Source organism: Dendronephthya gigantea, unplaced genomic scaffold (assembly GCF_004324835.1).
Source record: "Dendronephthya gigantea isolate DGI-Jeju-01 unplaced genomic scaffold, DenGig_1.0 000120F, whole genome shotgun sequence".
Taxonomy (NCBI): domain Eukaryota; kingdom Metazoa; phylum Cnidaria; class Anthozoa; order Malacalcyonacea; family Nephtheidae; genus Dendronephthya; species Dendronephthya gigantea.
Genome location: NW_021163130.1, coordinates 147,501 through 171,359, shown reverse-complemented (window position 1 = coordinate 171,359; position 23,859 = coordinate 147,501).

Below are 23,859 nucleotides of genomic sequence, written 5' to 3'. Positions count from 1 at the left end.
TTGTAAGGAATGTGTATTTTAGATATTGACGAATGTAAAAAAGGAACACACAAATGCAACCAAAGTGAAATTTGCTCAAACACACCAGGTTCATACAACTGTGAACACAGAAACGTGAAGGACTCAGGTAATAACTTTTTATCATTGATTAGTATTAGTATATATAGTATAATTAGTAAGATAATGATTGAAAATTTACATTTATAATTACACTACAACAGTTTTCAGCGATATATATATTCACCTCACTTTCAACGAATAGCCAAATACTATTGCTAAATAATAATTTGAAATGAATAAAATCAACTAAGAGTTAATAAAATATCGTTTCTCATGTTTTGCACGCCGACGATCAATTTCAATATCTTTCCCCACATTTTGTTTTGCATGCACTAAAGTGTACATTTTTGGTACCTCGAAAAAGACAAACTTTATCTTTTGTACCAGATACGAGACCTTGTGATTATGCATGCTTAGTTTTCAGAAGACTGAACATTTCCCTTCTGAAAATTCTGGCAAATCTGTGAAAATTCAGTCTTAGAGCAGGGTAGTCGCCATTTCAAGGGCCTTCGCTATGTAGGAACTTAATTAAGGAAGGGGTGCATAATTATTCATATAATCATCTTATTCTCAACTAATTTATTTTCATATATATATATATATATATATATATATATATTATATATATATATATATATATATATATATAATTATATATATATATACATATACATATATACACCCATTTGCAAAAACGTTGGCCGCAGATAAATAGATAGATAGATACTTGAAGTCTAATTAGAATTGCATATGATTACATTTGCATGGGATTTCAATCATATCACACAATATATGCCATTCTAACTAGATTTCGAGTATCTATCTATATATCTATCTGCGGACAACGTTTTTGTTAACGGGTAAAGTACTATATACTTAAAATCCTTACAGTACTATATACTTAAAATCCTTACGTTAACATTTGCGTTTAAGAAATATTGAAAAATGAAACTGGTGACTTTGATCGAAAATTGAGTGAATGGTTGCCATCAAACAAAGACTGGAATATTTGTTGGCGTGCCTCGAGAGATGGATGGGCAGCGTCAACATTTCATTCTCGATGCGATGGAAAATCACCGACATTGACGATTGTTAAAGTTGTCGAAGATAATAAGACATTTATATTTGGTGGATATGCAACAGTTTCGTGGACTGATCACAGTAAGACCTTATGATTATTACATCAACTATTTTACCATTGTTTATATTATTATTATCCTCTATAATTATACTGCGTTTCTTTCAGCAATATTCCATAGGCGTGGGCGTAGCAGGGAGGGGTTATGGGAGGGGGTTACAACTCACCCCCTCAAATTAGGCAGAATTGGCTGTTAATAGAGCAATTCAGAGGAGTTTGTCACGTGAGGTATCGATCAATGAAATCGCTTTGTTTTTCCATGGCTGTTATAGCTAATAAGCTATAACATATAATTATTCAGATATATGCATGTTGAATCGGTATGTGGTATTATTATAATAAGTTTATAGCTAACGAGTACTGGTTATTACAAATGCGTTTCACAAAAATTTTCGGATTGATTTTAAAATTTGCTTCGCGCCTGCGCGTGACAAACGTATATTTTGCTGTATGGGTTTTTCACTCTTTTTGACATGAAATATGCATGTGAAAACGAGATTATAACTGTGATTGGACCAAGTTATTTACTAATAATGCAACCTCTCAGACGATAAAGCTAAAAGACATTCGCGATACTTTTCAATTTGACCAACTGCTTGGAGAACCCACTCGAGTAACTGAATCATGAGCACGTTGATTGTCTGGGAAAATCTGGGAATAAGCGACCATAGTCTCATTTATATTTGTCGGGAATTGTCTATTCAAAGAAAAGAGCCGTCAAAAATAATTAGCACTAGACAGTACAAACACTACGATAGAAATATCTTTCTTTCTGATTTGATAGACATATTGCAATTTTCTGCCAATGATTCTAATCCTATATAGAATGATTTAAAGCTAGATTTCTGTTGTCTGCTGATATTCATGCCCCTCAAATTACACGAAAAATACGAAGCGAGTAAGTTCCATGGATTACTGAGAATATTAAAAACGGTGCTTTGCACCAGCTCGGGGGTTATACCCTAAAACAATTCTGGCTGACTAAACCAATCTTCGATGGATTTTGTAGTAGTGTCATGTAATTAATATTTCTTCATTCGCACTTGAACTTCATTCCGACAAGGGGAAGTTCTTCGCTTCCAAGTAGAACAATGCTTTTAAACTTTGGATATAATAATTATTGCTATTTTCTATTGTACCAGATAAGCAGCTGCGGACTAAGAGATGGTATTTATCAAGCAGAAAAGCAGCAAGCTAGTGCGATGACGACATAATTGATGAAATGTGAAGGGACGCGAAGTTTTTAACATATTACATGGCACTACCCCAAAACCTATTCAAAATCAGTTGAATGACTCTTTAGTCAACCAGAGTCATCATGCAAGGCGGAAATGCGGAAAAAATTTGAAACTCAGGCTAATTTCAGTATTCAGTGACCAGCCCTAAAAGCAACCATTCGGATTCGGTTGTCACTATCGCCATTTTCCATACATAAAACAATTAATCCTGTCCTAAATGAAATGCATAAAAAGTTTCAAACTCCTCTACATGCCTTAGACTAACTAGCTGTCCATTGAAGAATAGATAACAAGTAGAGCAGCCAGTTAAATTACAGCCGATTTGCGGTGGTGCACTCATTCTGATAAATTATCTTTGATGGGCGCATGTACATATCATTTGATTTTATTTTACTAAAACTATTACAGTTGTATATGTATTTTTCGCATAATCATATTTAATTAGAGTTTACTGCGTATTTTACAGATGAACATGCATCGGCTCCAGGCTCCTTTTTGTTTTCTCTTCGTAATAATGACAATCTTCCTCCATTCAAGTCTTCGTTAAGGAGTCAGAATGATGTGCATGGAATTTACCGATATTATGATTACGGGCCAACATTTGGTTCCGGCGCGGATCTCTGGATTTCAAACGACGCAAGAACCACCAAGTCTTCCTACTCCAATATTGGCGGCACTTATCAAACTCCACCTGGTTACACATTCAACCAACCCAACACGAGATCCCTACTTGCAGGAAGCCATCATTTCACCCCATCTGAGGTGGAAGTCCTGTATTGAATCAGATTTTATTAATTTTTTCGCTTCGGAGTTAAATTGTGATGTAAGTATATGTATATATCTTCCGTTGCCTAAATTGTTTGGTATCTGATTGGTATATCTGGCAGTTAATAATTAGCATGGAATGGCAAAATATGCTGAACACCCGTGCGGCATTATAATTATTGCTCGACAAGCAGATACCGAGAAAACGACAATTTGAAAATAGAAAATGTCGGCTTTTCTCGGCTGAGCGCAAAAACAAACTAGCGTCAAGCAGTAGTTTTCGCTGTTGTGTTTCCTGCAGGCTACAGAAGCGGCGGAACATATTTTATTTGAAGGAGGGATGCTAAAAGAGGTTATTTTTTTCTGATCGGCCATAAGATTATTATTAATGTACATGTTTACCATGCCAACCAGAATTATAAATACGTGTACAGTCCATCTATAGTCTATACACCTCCAGTTTGACGCTGAGAAAACAATTAATCACTGCATGGAGTAATGAAAATTTTTCGTATTTATAACGTTAATGAAAGCTTTAAGATCAACCATGATGCAGACAGACTACATCAATGAATACCGATGCAAAAATCATGATCAAAACCAAAACCAATTACTGTTTCAGGCCCGCAGGTGAGTAAAAAAGAAACGAGAAAATTTCACGATTGTTTTCGAAGTTTCAAGTCCTAAATTGGGATTACGTTGGCCTTAATTTAAACAGAGTTCTTCCCCCATCTTTTTGTTAGCAAGAGACATTTCATTGCCTTATATATATACGGACAATTCATTTTATTATTCTTTATTTTATTATGGGACGGAATATTTACGTCGACCATAGCGATAGACGATTTATTACAGCAAAATAGATCATAGGCGATTATTTTGACATTAGAGAGAGGGTATTGACAGTAAAATGTAAGGAGGCACTAATGGGGGCAAGTTTAATTCCAGTGTTCACGCCACATGCTATATGTAGTTTGACACTGTTTGAAACAAATGTTATAATAAATGTTATTTTATTTGATTCATGCAATTTTGTTTCTGGGATTTAAAAATAAATTTAGTGACTTTTAAAATACTCTGTTGGTTAAATCTATAAGCATTTGAATTAATTTGTAGCCATCAATGTCGCGTCCTCTCTTTTATTGATGTTTTTCTGGGCAAAACTCTCTCTATAGTGTTTTCATATTTGTAGATCATGTGTCGTGTAAAATTGTTGTGAATTTTTAAAATATTGTAGCTTAGACTATATATCACCTAAACGTGTTCGTATTATAGGCCGTTTGCTACTTGATTGCATAATGTACCCGCACGTATGTCAAAACCACTTCAAATCTCATTTGAATTATTAATATGTTAGAGAGCTTTGAGCAGGCGACTTTCTTCTTGTTTCCCCAAGAAGAAAAACATCGCCAGTCATTTTGTTTTACGGTCAATCTGAAGTAAGCTGTTCGTGTTTCATAATTATATGGAAGAACAATGGGCGAAGTGTTTTCAATGTTATGATATCAGACGTCACAACCACTACAAAAACGTTATGAGCGCACTGTGATGTTTCTGTAATGTCTGGTAATGTCACCGGGATATATGTAGATAAAGTTGTGTTCAGTGATATTTTACGTCCGGGGCACGTTATTTTTGAAGCTAAATGGGATAGGCTATAGTTCCAACTCTATTGATAACCTTTTAAGAATTTAATCAGTGTAAGTTTCATTTAAAATGCATGAAAATTCATGAATATTCCGAAGTGTTTTCAATGTCATGATTTCAGACGTCAGAACCAATACAAAAACGCTATGAGCGCCCTCTGATGTTTCTGTAATGTGGTAATGTCGCCGGGATGTATATGATGATAAAATTTATGTTAGACGCAACATAAGCATATGTGTTGATATTTTACGTAGGGCACGTTAGTTTCTACTCTATTGATAACCTTTTAAGAATTTATTCCGTGTAAATTTCATTTAAAATGCATGAAAATTCATAGTTTGAATAACATTAAAGTAAATGCCAAATGGGATTGTTTTGCTTTGCAAGCAATTGAAATGCTTTGTGGAATTGGTCACATTCACCCTTAGCACTGAAATGCATGGACCCTGAGTCGTGCGGCAAATGTAAGACTTCAATTTCCATCGAGATTTAATCTGGAGAGAATCGATAGGTTTCAAGAACACAATGTTTACAACGTTTATGAACGTCTTATCATTTTGTTGGAAAGCATGGAAAACCTTAATTATTCCTTATGCAAAGTATTTAACATGCAGCAATATCGTTTGAATAAATCATTATGTGTTAAAATGATAACTATCTTTGAAAATTTCCTCAAATGTTTGTTATGAGAACATGGCATTGTGGAAGCACAGTTACGATATAGATGTTTACCGCTGGGAAACTGCCTTGCGGACTGTGCCCTCTACATTTAATTCGAAGGAGTATAGATGCTTCTGCTCAAGGCTTTCTACAGCTGCAGCAATCTTTTGGTGTTTTTCTTCATCCAAAATGAATTTGTCCACAATTTTGGAGGATAACTGACGAATGTACGTTGCCTTTTCTTTTTTAGTCCAGTTTTAATACATAGTTTTTTTGTCAAATAATGGAATTCTATATCTGCTGTATCATCAAATTCCTCCTGGTCTGCATCAATCATTGCAGCTGCTACATGTAATTCGTGCTTCAATACATCGGAGGTACGGTAACTGTACAACGTGCACTTGTCCCCTGCTGAAGCTGTACTGTACAAATGCGAAAATAACATAAACTATTTAACATTAATGAAACACATAACTGAATATGTTCGTTGCAAAAAAAGTTAGGGAATGAAATGATGTTTCAAACCTACCCAACAACATATCGCTAATACTATTAGTTTCCTTCCTATTAAGGCAGGGGAACAATATTACTCATATCAGTTCATAAAGAAGCTTGGAGAACTAATGTCTCCCCTTCTGGTAAGCATTCTCCAGAGAAACTTTATTTCTCCTTCAGTTCTTCTCTGACTAGTATTAATTTTACAATGCAATGTTGCATATTTAAAATAAAATGAATTGAGCATTTTGACTGATAAGATTTAACTGGTTTATACAGTAGTCTCTGTTACACCAATTCAACTTACATCTATAGCTTTGTTTCCAGCATGCCAATCTGCCGCTTCAAAGTGTAGATCATCTAGCTGCTCTTCTTGTGTGAATCCGTTGCACAAGGTCATGTTACAATTGACAGCTCGCTCTACCGTAAATTGATCTCCAACAATAGATTTTCCTTCACCAGCAAATGGGACATGCATATTTATGAAGGTCGTGCGATATCTTGTTTATGCAAATGGCATTATTCTCACTCTCGTATACACCAAGAAATGCCTGTTGTATTATAATTCAAATAAAATGTTATTTTTTTCACATGCTGCAGGGGCATGGGGAAGAGCAAAAATCATTCGGGTGGTGTATGTTGTATGAGACTATGACAAACAACATAGGATGAGAAGGTGCGTATTTATTGATAACACTCACAGATTCTGTTGGTTGAGATGCTTCCTTTGTTTATTTACGTTGAATATGCTTCTTTATTATATAGCACGCGGTCTCGTGACTAAAATGGCGTGAGCTGAGTGGCCATTCACATTCATGCTCAACTCTCACTCACACTTCTGTTCCACTTGAGTGCATCTCACTGGAATCGCACTCAAGTGTGAGTGTGAGTGAGCTTTTTGAATACAGGTTTAAGTTTCAGAGTACAATAACTTTAAACATTCTGACAGTTACGCTCACTAGTCGCGATCCGCAAAGCATCTATAAACTGTTTGGAGGGACAAATTATTTCCTGACTTACATTTCCTGTCCCTCCAAACAGTCCATACATGCTTTGCGGTTTGCGACTAGACACAATAAGAATTAAATAATTATAATACCATGTTAATACATTCGCCTCTCTTAAATTATGGCGCCCGGCCCGGCCTTTATGAATGTGCACCACACCATTCAGCTTCTAATACCCGCCACGGTAGCAACAATGATGGTTTGCCCAATGATTGGAATTAGCTTGCTTTTCAAAAAAATACTGGGACGTGCGGTTAACTAAAAATAAGAAACAGGGACTGTCGAATAACCGCTCAATAACACATTGTGCGGCAAATATTTGCAAGTAATGTACCTCTTCCTAGCGAAGACTTTATCTATACATAATTTTATGATATTACAGAGTTTGTTGATTTTCAGTTGTTTAATTAGAAATTGACATTTCTTGGGCCGGTTGTACAAAAGACTGGTTAACTTTTAGCTGTTGTTACTGAGGACAGAATTGATCAATGAGATTCGTGTATTTCTGAATTAATTAGCTGGGATATAACTATTGAAAAATTTAATGTATAAGTTGTAGAGAGATTAACGCTCCATTTCGGATAAACACAACATTTTAAATCATTAAAGGACCAAACGAGACACCAAACACGCAATTGGTTGTGGGGGAAAGGGTTACAAGGGAGAAGTGCTCCAAATATAATATAGATATGGTTAAAGTTACACCCTAGACTCGTTACAGCTTTATGCTTGTAGTTTATAGTACAATTATTTATGTAGTCCTGGCCAAGGACTCTGATGTCCTCAGGGGTCGTTAATCCCCATGTTGGACGTCATCAGGGGTTTAACAGCTGCTCCCCAGTATGACCCAAAAGGAGTCATAGCTCCCTACATATAGGTATCCTAAATGTCCAAAGGGGTCGTGGATCTCCATGATGATCATTGTTTACTGAGGTATAGACAAGAATGCATGTAGAATTATATGCGAATCTATGGGGGTAGAGGGTGACCCTCTGGAGCCCTCCATCCCCACAAATACGCAGCATGCGTATTCTCCGCAGACGATACATTTTTAGTTTAAATCTTGGCAAATGTGGCTAAAACATTTTACAATGTTGAAGACGAAGTTTGAATATATAGCGTTCGTAACAACCCGAAGACCAACGTCCCAGTGTTTTCATAAGACAAGGTAATTAAGCCAGCTCATGCTCTAGTTGTAGCAGGGCGAATGCGATATCTGAGAAAGCGATTTCAGGGTTTCCCAGGTCAGTATTTGCTTCGAAAGTGGTCTCCCCGAAGCATTCAGAAACCGAGGTCGATTTGTTGTTGGTCTGGGGCCGGTTGTATCAAGCCCGTTTAGCCTAAACGGTGGATAAGCTCAAAATAGAAAGCAAGTCTAACGTTTTATTCAACAAGCAAACTAAATGTTTTTCACCTTAATACAAAGATACTGTTTACAACTACATATTCAGTGCATGATATTCAAGTTGACTCATTCAAGAGAGATGTAAGAGTGTTATTTAATTTTGACTTATCCACCGTTTAAGCTAAACGGGCTTGATACAACCGGCCCCAGATGGCTAAATATCGCTTCATTGCTTAAACAGGGCAGAGTGGTATGTTTGTACCACCGACTGTTATAGTGTGACTTATGCGAAAAAATCGGGTTTGGATTCTTTCAGCTGAACAAACATTGTAGCTACACGCCTAAAAACGATCAGGTTGATGCAATATTGATATGAACAGGATTGATCAATGTTGTGCTGCCCACATTGTTCAGAGTTGTTATCAACATCGAACAATATTGTTACACCCGATTCAGTTTCCACAATATTGTTCAATGTTGGTAACAACTCTGAACAATGTGGGCAGCACAACATTGTTGCATGCTGATAAACCGCAGGCTCAGAGTTTTTAGCCGTGTACTGGTTGTATCGCATTAGAAAAGGAAACGTCTTCAGGCATTAGATTAACCTCGGGGTTGAAGGTTGCGTTCAATGTAAGCTCGCCCAGCCTTAAAAAGCCAAAAAATGCCAGGCTCATAGCCGCCCATAATATAATAGAATCAAATATCGTTGTGGCAGGTATAGCTAGCATCAGGTGAAACAGTGTTAGATGATGAATTGTTATTGGAAGGCGAACTCGTATGTTATCTCCTTGTGAGCGTTTAATGCCTCTAAGGACCAACTGAAGGCGCGATATCTTGTTGACCTCTAACTTAAAGCCATTGCGGATTTTAAAGTGCCGAACTGCTGCAAGGTAATTTTTGATTGACGAGTGTTTAATGGTTGGTATGCGGAAAACTGTATTAAGGTGTCTCCGCTGGCTGGTTAGGGATGTATCACCCCATTGGGTCGGTATACATGTAATTGAACAAAATTTGATAAAACGCTTTTCGCCGGCACTTGTCTGTTTGGTTGTAGCAGCCAGGGACAATTGAATATACCATGCATTGGGTATCATCCTTCAAAGTTGCAGCAGGCAGTCTGGAATTTTGTGTGGAATTGCCTCGGCCTGAGGTTCTAAGACTTTTGAGCAGAGTCTATCATTGTAAATGAAGGATTAAAAGCCATTTTCCATTCCCAGAGGTGCTTATCTATTTTGCTTTAGAGCTGTATTAATGTCTTGCATATTTAAGTGATTGCGTTTTTTTTGAGACACCCTGTACAAGGTGTCTCAAAAAACCCGAAAACTATTGAAATCACTCATTGTTATAATTTGAATGCCGTGTTCACGAATTTTAGCCCATGGGGATTTAATGCATCTTGTATTTAATCCTGGATTTAATGCTAAATACGAAAAATTTGAAATTGTGAATATGATTAAATTTAAATTAGCCCCTTGTTATTGCTTCGAGAGATGGTACAGCTGACCACGGAACAACCATGCAGTGTTAATTGTGATATTATTCCAAAAGAGTGCTTAGGCATTCAAACTCTAACAATTACATTGTTATGGGTGATTTCAAAAGTTGTTCTTTTTTGGGACCCCCAAAGCGGACGATCATATTAAACAGTTCCTCGGTATTGCAAAAGGCAACCTAAGAAATACAATGTAGTTGAAAAGAAACTAGAATTCTTTTCATTAAGAGAAATTAACATAATCGTTGAACGAGAAAAGTTCGATTCGCGAAGCCAGGAGGAAGAGAGGACGATCGACGTGTTTATTAGCTAAAGATTGTGGATTAATCTTGCGGAACATTGTGATTTCAGCTCTACGCAAAGAACGCTCCATGATCGTATTGTTGTTGGAATCTGAGATAAAGCTTTGTCAGAAAAGTTACAGCTCGAAACATGCAAGGTCAGCATTGTAAAAAGCTGCGAGCTTCGCTCGGCAGAAAGACGCCGTCAGAAAGCAGCAAGGCTAAAGGCTTCCTTCCAGGCGACAGCAAATCAACTATGTGCATGGGCGTAGAGAAGGTCGCACCAACAAAAAAATGTGAAGGAGTTCAGCCTCTGTGAGCAAGAATACATGCAGGTGAGATCTTTCCAAATGAGTTTTTGTTAGGCGAAATAGTTGTGGCATTGAAGCTGAGCCTTGAAAGCAAACCTCACAGTTAATGATTGTTAATTTCATGATCAATTTAAGCTTGATTGGCCCATTTATATACTATATACGAATCATTAGGCTAGACGAACTTGGGTAACCAAATTAAAATAGTTCGTCTTCTAGATCGTCTGTGTGTAAACACGGGTAAACAGCGGATCATTCGTCAACACGAATTATCCGCATAGACGAATATGAATGGGTGTATAACCTAAAAGAATAAATTTATTCGTTAGGAAATTTAATTATGTAGTGAAAGGTCTTAGTAAATCATTGTTAGGCAAATCAGCAAGTGAATCATTGAATTTTCGTGGCAAAATCAAATAACTGCATGTTTAAGAATACACCAGGGGCCAGTTGTATCAAGCCCGTTTAGCTTGGATAAGTTTAAAATAGAAAGCAAGTCTGCCGTTTTATTTAACAGGCCAACTAAATGTTTTTGACCTTAATACAAAGATACTATTTACAACTGCATATTCAGTGGATAATAATTATTCAAGTTGACTAATTCAAGTCCATTCAAGAGAGTTGTAGAAGTGTTATTTAATTTTGACTTATCGACTGTTTGAGCTAAACGGACATGATACAACCGGCCCCAGAAGTATGCGAATATAAGCAAAAAATAATATTCCAAATTGTAGCTACGAGGGCTTAGTCGAGCTTGAAGGGCAGTGTTACTAAATACAACTTAAAAAGTTGCCAAAACCGGCCTTTGCTTTGAATGTGCCATAGAGAGTACCGTTCCCCTTATTACATAAAACTAAGAAATGGAGAGAATGTTGAAATTAGGTTTGATTTAAAAAGTAGCTATAGCTAGATCAACTGTCTCAATGGTGTGCCCCTGATGCGCCATCAGCCTAGTCTCTAGGCCTCATATAGCGGGTTTTAAAAATCCGTGACGTCACTGAATAAGGCTTAGTACAAAATGTTTTCTAATGCTAAAGGCCCACAACCGCCCATTTAATGTTGTCTTTTATTAAGAATTGTGGTACAAAGTAAGTGTTTGCAATTTACAACAATAATCGTTATAAAGAAAGTGAGAATAATTGAAATTGGCGGATTGAAGCTTATTATAACCACAACCATATGTACGTACGGACTCGAATTTACTCGATAGTCAATAGCATTGACAGCGAACGACATTGCAACGTTTTTTTTTGTATATGAATATTTCGAAGTCCTGGCAGCATAATTAATTTCACTTATTTCAAGCAAATATTTGACTAGCAACGTTAAACAAAGGTTAGCTTGATACAATCATTATACAGATGGCGTGTGTAGGTATGCGTCAACAAAATTATATGCTTCATTCCAGTGCATTAGCATGAATTGAAATTCACTATAGAAATTAAGTGAACGTAAACAAACATGTTGAACGTGCATTATTTATTTTTTTGAGGTTTTTTTGTATCCAACGGATCATGAAAATTATTTTCAAGGAAACAAACCGAACATTTATTTCATATACTTTCAAAACATAAACAAACCAATTATAGGGATCCCTATATAAACATGTAAAAATAAAACGAGTAACTTTTAAAGAATATAAAATGTTATATGCATGTATGCCTGAAGGGACCTTATTAACCCAATCGCAATACACGCGGACACAGCTATTTTTGAAGTGTTTTTTAGCTTTATATCTTACACAGTTCCAGTTGCAGATTTCATAAAGGGCAGTCTTTGATACGAATTCGAAAGAATATAGAAATAAAGCGTCGTTTTATATATTCAGCGTTTTATATTGGAAGAGGATCCCAAATGCATGTGCCGTTGCAGCTGCAATTTCAATGGTACTCGTTCAGTAAATAGAGCGGTGCGATCTTGTGACTCAACTATTTTTGGCAAAGTGTTCCATTTTTGTGTATACTATAGAAAAAGTGTTGCAAATTCAATATTTCAAAGTAGGTGGTTCACATGCATATATTCACATGGCGTTGAAAATTAATGAATTATCTAGCTAGATTAAATAAACAGACAGTGTAAATAATATATAAGAATGTCATTTTGTAGTATTTTTTAGAAGGAAACAGAACGCTAATCAGGTTCATCATTCATGTTACGCAGGATTAATTTATTTTTAAATCGATTGTCTTTGCTGTCTGTTAACATGAATATATGCATAGATATGGGCCCCACTAGTTATCAATGCTGGTTACGCCCTGTATATGAGTTGACAGCTATAGTATATAAAATCAATTAACGGTTGAGACTGTTGTGGGTGTTTTGTTCACAAATAAACGCACATGCTGACCATACAATAAACCAGAAATTTCGATATTGAAATCACGAGTTCATTACAAGTGCTAATGCACGAAGATTGTATATTAATACCATTTTTTATAATACCATTCCCATTAGATACCATTTCATAATAATATTGTATAAAACATTCAACTAGATCGGTTATTGATTTAATCTCAGTCAATCTTTCGCTAAATGTTTACATGTTAAATTCAATTTAAAAATCCGCTTTTTCTCAGTTCTATACGTACCCCTAAAATTAATATCTTTATTTCACATTTTTTTTATTTGCTTTAAATCTCTGGGAACTGAACTTTCAAAAAGTATTGTAATTTCTTCTTTATCACTCCTAAGCAAAACTGTTGGCTGTATTGTTTTGCGCTAGCTACTTACCATATATGAGCGGATATCTGGTGAATATCTCCACCAATCAGATTGCAGAATAGCTCATACACAGTGAGTAGCTATAGCCTATATTATATTAATATATAGCTCTAACAAGCCATTCAATTATCTCCTGTTGCATTACGGTCCTGTTCCGATCGCGATTGCGTTGCTCAGTAGACATGCATAATTATATCAGGAGACGGAACAATACAAACTGAGTAGAATTTAAATGACTCGGAGCTATTTTGTTTCAAGGAATTGTCGAATTATTTAACCGCATCACCTGCTTTAATTTATGTTATGACGCTTGAGCGAAAGAATTAAAATTCACTTTTATAAAACACGTGGAACAAATATTAGAATTGGGGAAAATCGCGTTCCGTTGCAGGATCCGTTAAGTCTGTGTGCGCGCAGACAAGTGTATAAAACACTAGCTAAAATTTCGGAAAGTTAAGAACTGGAGAAAAAAGGTTGTGACCGACCATGCTATAATACTAAGATAATGTATACTTATTGTAAAAGCGACCTGAAATAAATTTTATAATTTCGTCAATTTTCTTAATCTTTGTTGTTTTAATTTTTTCAGGGTGGTAGCTTTTACTGCATGAAATAGAGGAAAGGTGTTTGAAAGAAAATAAACAGCGTAATAGCAATATGCCATTTATATTTTTCAATCGATATGATCTAGATCTAACTATATTACAAGCGTTATTCTAAAATATATATATTAAGCATTGTTGAAAGTTTATTTATCGCAATCATATCAGCACAAACATTTTCCATCGTCAACAGGAAGGATATTATTAACCTCAGTCTTTGTAGTAGTAGGCCTCGCAGATCCCACTCTATATAAATTAAACAAACATAGAACTATTATAAATATGTTTCAAGAATTTGAGGTCATATTTATTAGGGTTTCATATGGAGGAAGGGTCATTCACAGAAATGTCTTTTTATAGACCGACTAAATATGTAAAAAAAAAAGTAAAAAAGAAGAATTCTACGAGACCTTTTCACTGCAAAACACCCTTTTATTGAAGTGGTTTCTAGCAACACATTGGGAGTCGCAGAGTTTATAACTCAACTGCCGTTTCTGTGGCCCATCTTCCCTGCAAGAATTGTTGTTAATAACGGTTAGTATTTCATATGCTAGCTGCGGCGGAAATTTGTATAAACCTGTAAAATATTTATTCACAATTTGTACTGCATTAGGGAAAACATTGAATACCCATGAGCGCTGTTAAATTGGAGCTAGTTATATACGCAGTGGCGTCGCCATATTGTTTAACAGCGAGTGCTTCTTTGCTTTAATTAATTATTTATAACAACATACAATAAAGCAATATACCTGACTATGGCACCAATTTCGTGGTCTCTATTCCAAAAGAATCCATCGATTTTTTTTACATCTGTAAATATGAAGCATCCAAGTGCAACAACGAAAACAATGACCTAAAAGACAAAAAGAAAAAGAAATCAATTTTAACTTCTGTTTGGGAAGTCCAATTTGAAACTGTTTGGTATAACTAAGACGACCAAATACAAATATAATATTCTTGTATGTTTGCATGGTGACAATTGATAATATCAACGAAAGTATCAACGAAAAATCCAATCATTTCATCCTCAAATCGTTTTTTTAATATCATGGTAATAACAATGAATAATAAACAACAATTCAATATATCAAGCGATACCCGAGGTTTACACAGCTAGGAATTAACGCGGGCAAATTTAAGACCGTTCTTGAGTTCATCTAGTTTGCCCCCGTGAACACGTAGAATGGCTCGTATACGTGGTATAATTCAGCCTTATAGCTGATAAAAAGGGCATGCTGAGTTCAAATACCTTCACCATCTCTTACGGTTCTTTAACGATCTTGCCTTTCTTCGTCTGGTATCAACTGCAGCAGCTTTTGATGAGAATTGGAAAGAGTAGGAAAGAGACAGACGTTTTATATCGTTAGCGTGCGTGTATAGGAATAAAGACGCATGCGTCATTGCAGCTGTAACTTCAAAGCTACTCGACTGTGCGTCGTTGTTGGTCTACTATTTTAAGTAAAGTGCTCTATTTTTGTCCACGGAAAAAAAGGCTTGAAAATTCACTCTTTGAACGTAGGCGGTGCGCATAAACTATATTCACATGTCGAGAATTAAGAAAATAATTGATATAGTTAAATTGAATACAACAGTCAGTGTACATATTATTATACGTATGAATAACAATTAGATAGTTTTGTACATGTATATATATACTAGGATTTTTCCATTATTTTAATTAATTAACACTGCTGGCTTGGTTTATAGTATACAATTATTGGCAATTGTGAACATTAACATATTTGTTTCATTTTAGTTTTAAAGCTTGAGATATTGCTAGTTGATTTTATTTCAGTGGAGAGGTTATTCCAAGCCTCAGCTCCCCTATAGGCGAAAGCCTTTTTTTATGCTGTTTGTTTTAGGCTTAGGTATAATACAATATAGAACAGAATAGCAATCGAGGAATACCAGAATATACTGTCTGGTCGGTAGTGATCCATAGAAATCGATCTTGAGTTTGTCCCAGAACAAAAGGAAAGAGGAAAACGATATACAGATTCCCGAAGGCGTGCGCGATCAAGTAAATTACGAGTTGGAGATCGTGTTCTTGTGCGGCAAAAGAAAACGAAAAAATTTTCAACCAATTTTAGAATGGCGCGAGCTAACAAATCACGACGAACGTGCAAGTGACGTGTAAATGTGTGTTCAGGTAATTGCACTGATGAAAAACGGGCGGAAAACGGAATACTCGACCATGGTGGAATACACCGGAAAACGGAATACTGGAGCAAACGGTATACCGGAAAACGGTATACTCGACGATGATCGAATAAAATACACAGAAATATGGCATACTCGACCATGGTGCAATATACCGGAAAACGGAATACTCGACCATGGTCGAATACACCGGAAAACAGTATACTCGAACAAACGGTATACCGGAAGACGGTATACTCGACGATGATGGAATAAAATACCAGAAATATGGCGTACTCGAATTTGCTTCAATATACCAGAAAACGGAATACTCGACCATGGTCGAATACACCGGAAAACGGTATACTCGAACAAACGGTATACCTTAAAACGGTATACTCGAACAAACGGTATACCTTAAAACGGTATACTCGAACAAACGGTATACCTTAAAACGGTATACTCGAACAAACGGTATACCTTAAAACGGTATACTCGACGATGATCGAATAGAATACACAGAAATATTACATACTCGACCATGGTTGAATATACCGGAAAAGTAAATGAAAGTGTGTCCACGTCCTCCGCGTTGTTCATTTCCCTAAATTAAAATGGGTTCCCATTCATAATCTCTTAAGATTTCGTAATATTTTACTTATTTTTGAAACTTTGCTTGGCAAAAGACCCACTGAACTTCGTAATCTTTTTAAATTTAATAAACCAAACCCTGCATGTATAGCAGCCATTAAGCGGAAGGGCTATTGTTAAAAAATAAGTATTAGTAGTAACAATAAAAAAGAAAACGGAATACTCTACGATGTTCAAATATACCTAAGGAATTCCCATTCACAAAAGTCAGAACTTTTAGGAAAATAAACTAGCAAAAATGTCTAATATCAAGAGGAGTCTTGTGTCTGAAATTAAATTTTAAGTTGTAGCATTCACCGCCGAATATACGAGTGTTAATAATGGGCTTAAAAGAAAACAGTCCGTGCAATATAATATGCCATTTATATTTTTCAGTCCATATTATATAACCATATTACACGCTTTACTCTAAAACATATTAAGAATTGTTTAAATTAAGTTTATTTATCCCAATTATATCAGCACAAACATTTTCAATCGCCAACAGGAAGGATATATTATCCTTTCATGTAGAGAGCCCTGCAGATATTTCCGCTGTCCTATATAAATTGTACAAAAAGAAAACTATTAAACATGTTTTCAAGAATTTGAGGTCATATATTTATTAGGGTTTATCCGGTAGTAGGGTCATTCACTGCACAACACTGCCTATTTTGATAGGTCTGACTAAACATGTGAAAGAAAACAAGTGAATATAGGATAATTCTGTATGCACGAGACCTCTTCAACAGACCTTATAACATCTCACTTTGAGATCTTCAAAGTTGTCTTTGAAGAAATCTTTAGCATGATAAGTTACATCACATTTGCCGACATAATCCGTGTCGCAGATTGCATAACCGTATCGCCGCCTCTTTTGTGGTCCATCTTCTCTGTAAGAATTGTTGTTTATAACGCGTAGAGTTAGTATTTCATAAGAGATTTGTATTAAACTAACATGTTCAAGGAAGGATTTCAGTTGATTGGTTTTCGTTCGTTCGGTTGGGCGCATTGTTTACATTTTAGGGTTAAGCGAATGCGTAATTGCGTCATACTTCATGTTATAAAACGGTAAATGATGTACCATTTCACCGGAAGTGGTCAGTGTTTATTCATTCTGATTGAGTTACTGAAATTGTAAACAAATTTGCTGATTGATCTAAAACGAAATTCCGCCTTTTTTTTAAAGTGCCTACATTTACATGTGGGATCTTTAGAGATTTGAATAGAGCTTGAAAAATTAATTTATAAGTTCTACAACTCTTTTTGATATAGTTAAATAGTTTCGGAAATATTTATATCTAAACATGACGATTTGCCTAAATTTCCGTCGTGTTCGGTGGCCTGGGACTCAGGATACGAGTTCCTGTCAAACATAATATAATCAATTGTAATTTTACTTTAATCTTCCAATAACGTAATATATTTGAGAAAAACTCGCCCAGTTGCTACAGCCATACACAACGCACCGTTTCCGCATTTTTTTCTTGAAAAGCACAAACTATATCGCCAGTGAAACTCTTCATGTTTACATTATAAAAGACGGTGTGTTTGGAAATCATTCCTGAGTCCCAGTCCCCCCAACCGACATATTTTCGAAACTACTTAATTATAACAAAAAACGTTGTAGAACTTATAAACAAATTTTTCAAGCTCTATTCAAATCTGTAAAGATCCCACAAGTGATATAAGCACTTTAAACTTCTAAAATATTTACGTCACAATTGCGCATTAGACAACATTAAATGCCCATGAGCGCAGTAAAATGTGAGGCTACAATATGTAATAACAGCTTTCGACACAATATACACAGTGGTGTCGCTTGGAAATAGCTAATAAACGCTTTCAAAAAAGCGTCACCCATTTTCTGCTGGTGTTTTATAGACCCTATCAGCTTAACCTTTAAAATTTCCAACTTTCATGCTTCAGTAAAACATGAAAACAGTACAAAATTTCAAGTACAGAATATTTATGTCGACATGATTTTGAAGCAACAGTTTGTATAAAATTATAAATTTACGCCATCTTTAAAGTTAAGTGATGTTGCAAAAGCCGTTATTATCGATTATTGCTTTTTTAAGCGACTTATCGAGCTCACATGCAAAAAACTCCATCCCTTTTAAAGAAAAAGCAGAAAAAACAACTAGAATATAGACACGCACCGGTTTTAAAACATTTCACATTTTATTAAGAATTAAAAAACGACTCGAGTGCCTTTATGGTATAATATAGTGCACGTTGGACAATGTTGCACTGATAATAGTTTTTCATAGATTAAAAATAGTTTATTTTTTGCTCTTTAATCTTGAAACAATTTTTGTTTCAGCCAATCAGTAGGTTGCTGATTAACAGTTTTCCTCGTTTAAATTTTACGCTTGCGTATAACTAACAAAACTATTCAACGTACATGACATAGAAATTTTGACAGCTTTAGATTCCGTTATGTTCTGTCGCAATTCCCTAGTGTAATTTCTAATCTCAGAACGGAATTAGTACCCTCGCCTAAAGGGATTACTTTTGCACATATTAAACATTATATTGCATGCTATATGAATTTAGATTCAGATTCTTTGGCTGTGCCCTTCTTCTGTTTTTTCCATTGATTCCAATGGAGAGTAGAATAGTTTCAGAGAAAGAAAGCAACGCTCCCGTGGGATAGCAAGGGGTGGATTGACAAAGACCTAACCTTATTAACCAAAGACCTAACCATAATTATTATTCGAACGGCCTATAGTTTTGACTGCATGTGCTTTTAGCTATGAATTATTTATAGAAATATAAATAAAACAATATACCTGTCTATGGCACGAATTTCGTTGTCTTCATTCCAAAAGTGTCGATTGAGTTTTCTTGCATCTGTAAATATGAAGCATCCAAGTGCAACAACGAAAATAACGATCTAAAAACAAATGGCAAAAAATTTAACGATTTTATAACTGTGTTTGGGTTTGATTTTAACTAAGTCTGGATTGAAACTGTTTAGTATATCATAGCCGAACTAATACAAATAACTTAAACACTGCCCGAAATATAGGTTTAAACCAAACCTTCCAATCGATTCAACCTTATTAAAGTCCCCGTTTTTTTAATCTCACGGCAACAACAATGAACAGTAAACGACAAATCAATAATCAAGCGATAATTTTTATGACCATGTTCGAATTTACCCAGTTTGCTTTTGTGAACACGCGGAATCTCGCACCGATCCCTATTTACCGTTCCCTAACATGCTTGTTGTTCATGCAGGATAACATTTAAAAAAAATAGCAATTAGGACACATTATACTTGGTAATTCAACCTTATTGCTGATAAAAAGGGCATGCTGAGTTTAAATACCTTACACATCTCTTACGGTTCTTTAACGATCTTAGCTTTCTTCGTCTGGTATCAACTGCGGCTCTCTTTCATGAAAATCGGAAAGAATGAGAAATAAAGCGTCGTTTTATATCTTCAGTGCGCTGTGACTTGACGTAAGGACGCATGCGTCGTTGCAGCTGCAACTTCAAATACATGTACGTACTCGATCGTGCAAATAAAGCGGTGCGCCCTTGTGCATCAACTATTTTCGGCAAAGTGTACGTTTTGTTTTTTGTCTATGAAAAGTACTAGGCGGTGCCCATAATCAAATGTCGAAAATTAACATAACAACTAGACAGAACTAGCCATAGATAGATCTCAAATAAATTTGAACTAAAAATTATTCTTTCTTATCTTTCTCATTTTATTTCCGTATTTATATAATTTTGAAAAATCTATAACTACACACATTTATTTTTACCTCGATTCGCTTTGGAATAAAAAAATTGTAATATTTAAATTTCGGCCTCGAAATGGAATAAAATACATTAGTGTACAGTATATCCAATAATTTATGTAATGTGGTATACATATATAGTAGTAGTGTTTGCTCGTTATTTTAATTCAGGCTTTTTAGTTTTATAGTAATTTGATGATATTAATTTTCAAACTTATATTATAATTGCGCCTTTTCACTATGTTAAAATGTTTCATAACGACTGTTTTTTTTCTTGTCTAAGGGTAATAGCCTACAAAATAGATCCGTTGTGTGAATGAATATAATTTATGAATTATATACTTATTTTACCTCTAATTCACATTGTCCAAATAAATTGCACCATTTTAGCAACGTGAGATCGTAATATTAAATTTATCCTAGTGTTCCATCCTTTACCAGTAGATATTTTATTCTGCGATTATTTCAGCGGACACTACGTACTCACGGTATCGCTAGAGAGGTGGATATTAATCGTGGAAGGCACAAGATTATATTTTTGGGTAAAGAGAGAAGCAGCAAAAGAAGAAACTCTGGGAGAATATCAACACATCTAGAAATACATCACTCCGGGTACGTAAATGATAAATTACTAGCTAGTTGCGGTTCAGTTCCAATCGCGATTGCATATTAATTATCTCAGACGGAACAATACAAATGTATTACTTAAACCTATTCGGACCTTTTAAATGGCTATAGAAATTGTTTTTATTAAATATTAGCATGTTACGAGGCTTGAGCGAAAGAAAGTTCACTTTTGTAATTCCTCAAAAACCGGCAGTATACTCTCCATAATTTATATGAATTGTGTTGTTCGTTTAGGGAGAGTGTTGCAACAGATATAGGGTCATGCAAATAAAGCTTTGCGCGTTGTGCATTTAATATTCTAGGTAAAGTGTTCTTTTTCGGCTATGGAAAATAAGGCTTCAAAATCCACCCTTTGAAAGTCAGCCGTGCCCATTATTCACATGTCGAAAATTAATGAAATATCTAGCTAGTTTAAATAAACATTCAGTGAACATATCAAGTATGTCTAATAATATTAGAGTAAACATATTATTACATATATTTACCGCATTGGAGGTCCGTATAGGGAAATTTAGTTTATTATAAGCAAAGAGAGCACAAAAAATTCTATTTAGTCCGATTTGTTGTCATAGCTTGGTATTCTGGCAAATTTCGCGCGGTAGGTATGCTCTCATACGGACCGATTTCGTAGCCAATCAGATTGCAGAAAAGCATAGAATATATTTTTGGGCAGCGAGATAAAAATAAATACAAGTATTTTCCCATTAAGTCGGCCTAATTTTATAGTGCACTTTGATCTGCAATCCTTTTAGCAATAACGTAATTATATTAAATAAAGTGATGTGCATTCTGAAGGAGAAGGCAAGTTTAGCGTGTCAAGTTACGCGTCAGGTTCCGCGTTGTTTGACAATATAAGTCGTGTTTACATAGACGAGCAAATTTACTGTCAGTGATGAATCATCTTGTCTATTTTATTTTTGCGCGCTTTAAGGTGGGCTTGACTGCTTGGCGTGAAAAGACGCAGGCTCCAGAGAGTCGATTGATTGTTTTTTTAAGTGTAAGTTTGTACCAAAGAAACAGTTATTGCCTTTTGTTTTGCGTCAGCAATTGAAATTATGTTAACGAATATTGAGAATTTGCGGTTGCTTTCTGGCCAATCATGAACAAGAATATGCTAAATACTAAATGTGTAATATAATATTTCGCCTTTCAATGTTATCTTGCCCATGCATGCATGCATCATCTTTAACCTGGAATAATGAATAAAGAATATAATATTTGCAACAAGCGTGAAACGAGAAGCATTATTACCCGCGTCTTGTTCTGTGTTCTGAACACGATTACGTTGGTTAATAGACATAATTATATCAGTAGACGGAACAATGCAATAGAAGAATTTCAATAGATTCGGAGTTTTGAAATGCCACGAAATTGTTTGAATCATTTATTAAAATCGTCTGCTTTAATTCATGTTTGTGATCATCCATTATCGTCCGTTTTACCCGCGCAGCCAAGCGGCTTTTGAAAATCTGCTCATGCGACCACGACAGGCCTGAAAGAGAAGCGCGCTTCGCCCGCGCAAAGCCTGTTTAGCTAAAACGGTGTATAAGTCAGAATTAAATATACAAATATGTCTCCCTTGAATGAGTTCATATTATATGCGCTGTGTAGTTGTAAACAGTATTATTGCATTTAGGTTTAAATCAAGCTTTTATTTCGCTTGTTGAATAAAAACATAAAACGATAGAATTGCTTTCTGTTTTAAACCGGATTAACCACCGTTTAAACGGGCCTCATACAACCGACCCCTGCAGTTGAATTCAAAGGGCTATAACAGCTAACTTGTCCTTATACGGAACATAGTGTGACGATCTTAACCGGGGTTGCAACCTCCACATGCAAGTTTTAATTTATCGACGAACACGTGGCGTTTATTATAAATTATCGCATTTAAATATTCTGAACAAGTCGTTTAAAGGCTATAAACATTTTCCTTAAATAATTCCATTTTGCTTTATTTGAAAAAGTGTAATGTTGCGTTTAAAAATATCTTAATTAAATATACATATTTTTCATAATTCAGCAACAGTCTATAGCTTCTTATTAAAATAGCTACATGCGACGCGCGGTAGAGACTTGTACGAAACTGAATTGAAGATGAATGGATGTTGCACGGGAATGAAACTTCATTGAAAAGCACTCCATTATTCAAATTCATGGTTCCGAAGGAGTAGACCACTCGTTTTGTCTGACGCCGAATTGAGAACAAATTGATGAACACTTCAGTATAAAGGCAGCCCATATAAGTACTATTGTTGAATGCAAATTTAGCTCAATTAAAGTTGACATAAAACGTCTATCTTTTATTCCAGTTAATAGTATTATTAAAGACCGGTCATTTATTACCGCAAATTATTATATCTGTTTAAATTCTCGACTCTGTAAAATTATATTTCCTTTCTTTCGAAATCGACTTTCAAAATCGACCTCTGCATGTAATCGGCGTATATCGGCGTCCTAAAATTAATATTATTTAATAAAAATCTATGACATTTTAGTTGAACTCCACCAGATGATTGTTTATCGAACAAACGTGGAGCTGCGTTCACTTTGCCACGAAAAGTGAGTCTTTAGCGAAGATCTTGGCGAAGGTCTTGCATGGAAAATATGTATACGACTCGAATATAAGGAATAAGCTGGCTATAGGCCACACATCAAATGGAAAAATTAATTTGATTTTATAGCTTTACAAGAAGATTTTTTACCGACGGGTTACTGATGAATAGTTAAAATAAAATTATAATTTTAGAAATTCTTCAAATTTATGCATGCATGCATGATTGCAATTATTTTTGGTTTGTACAAGTTTGGGTTTCCACTGCTATAACTAGAAATACATAGCTGATATTTTTAATTTTATAGCTGATATTTTTAATTTTATAGCTGATATTTTTAATTTTATAGCTGATATTTTTAATTTTATAGCTGATATTCTTAATTTTC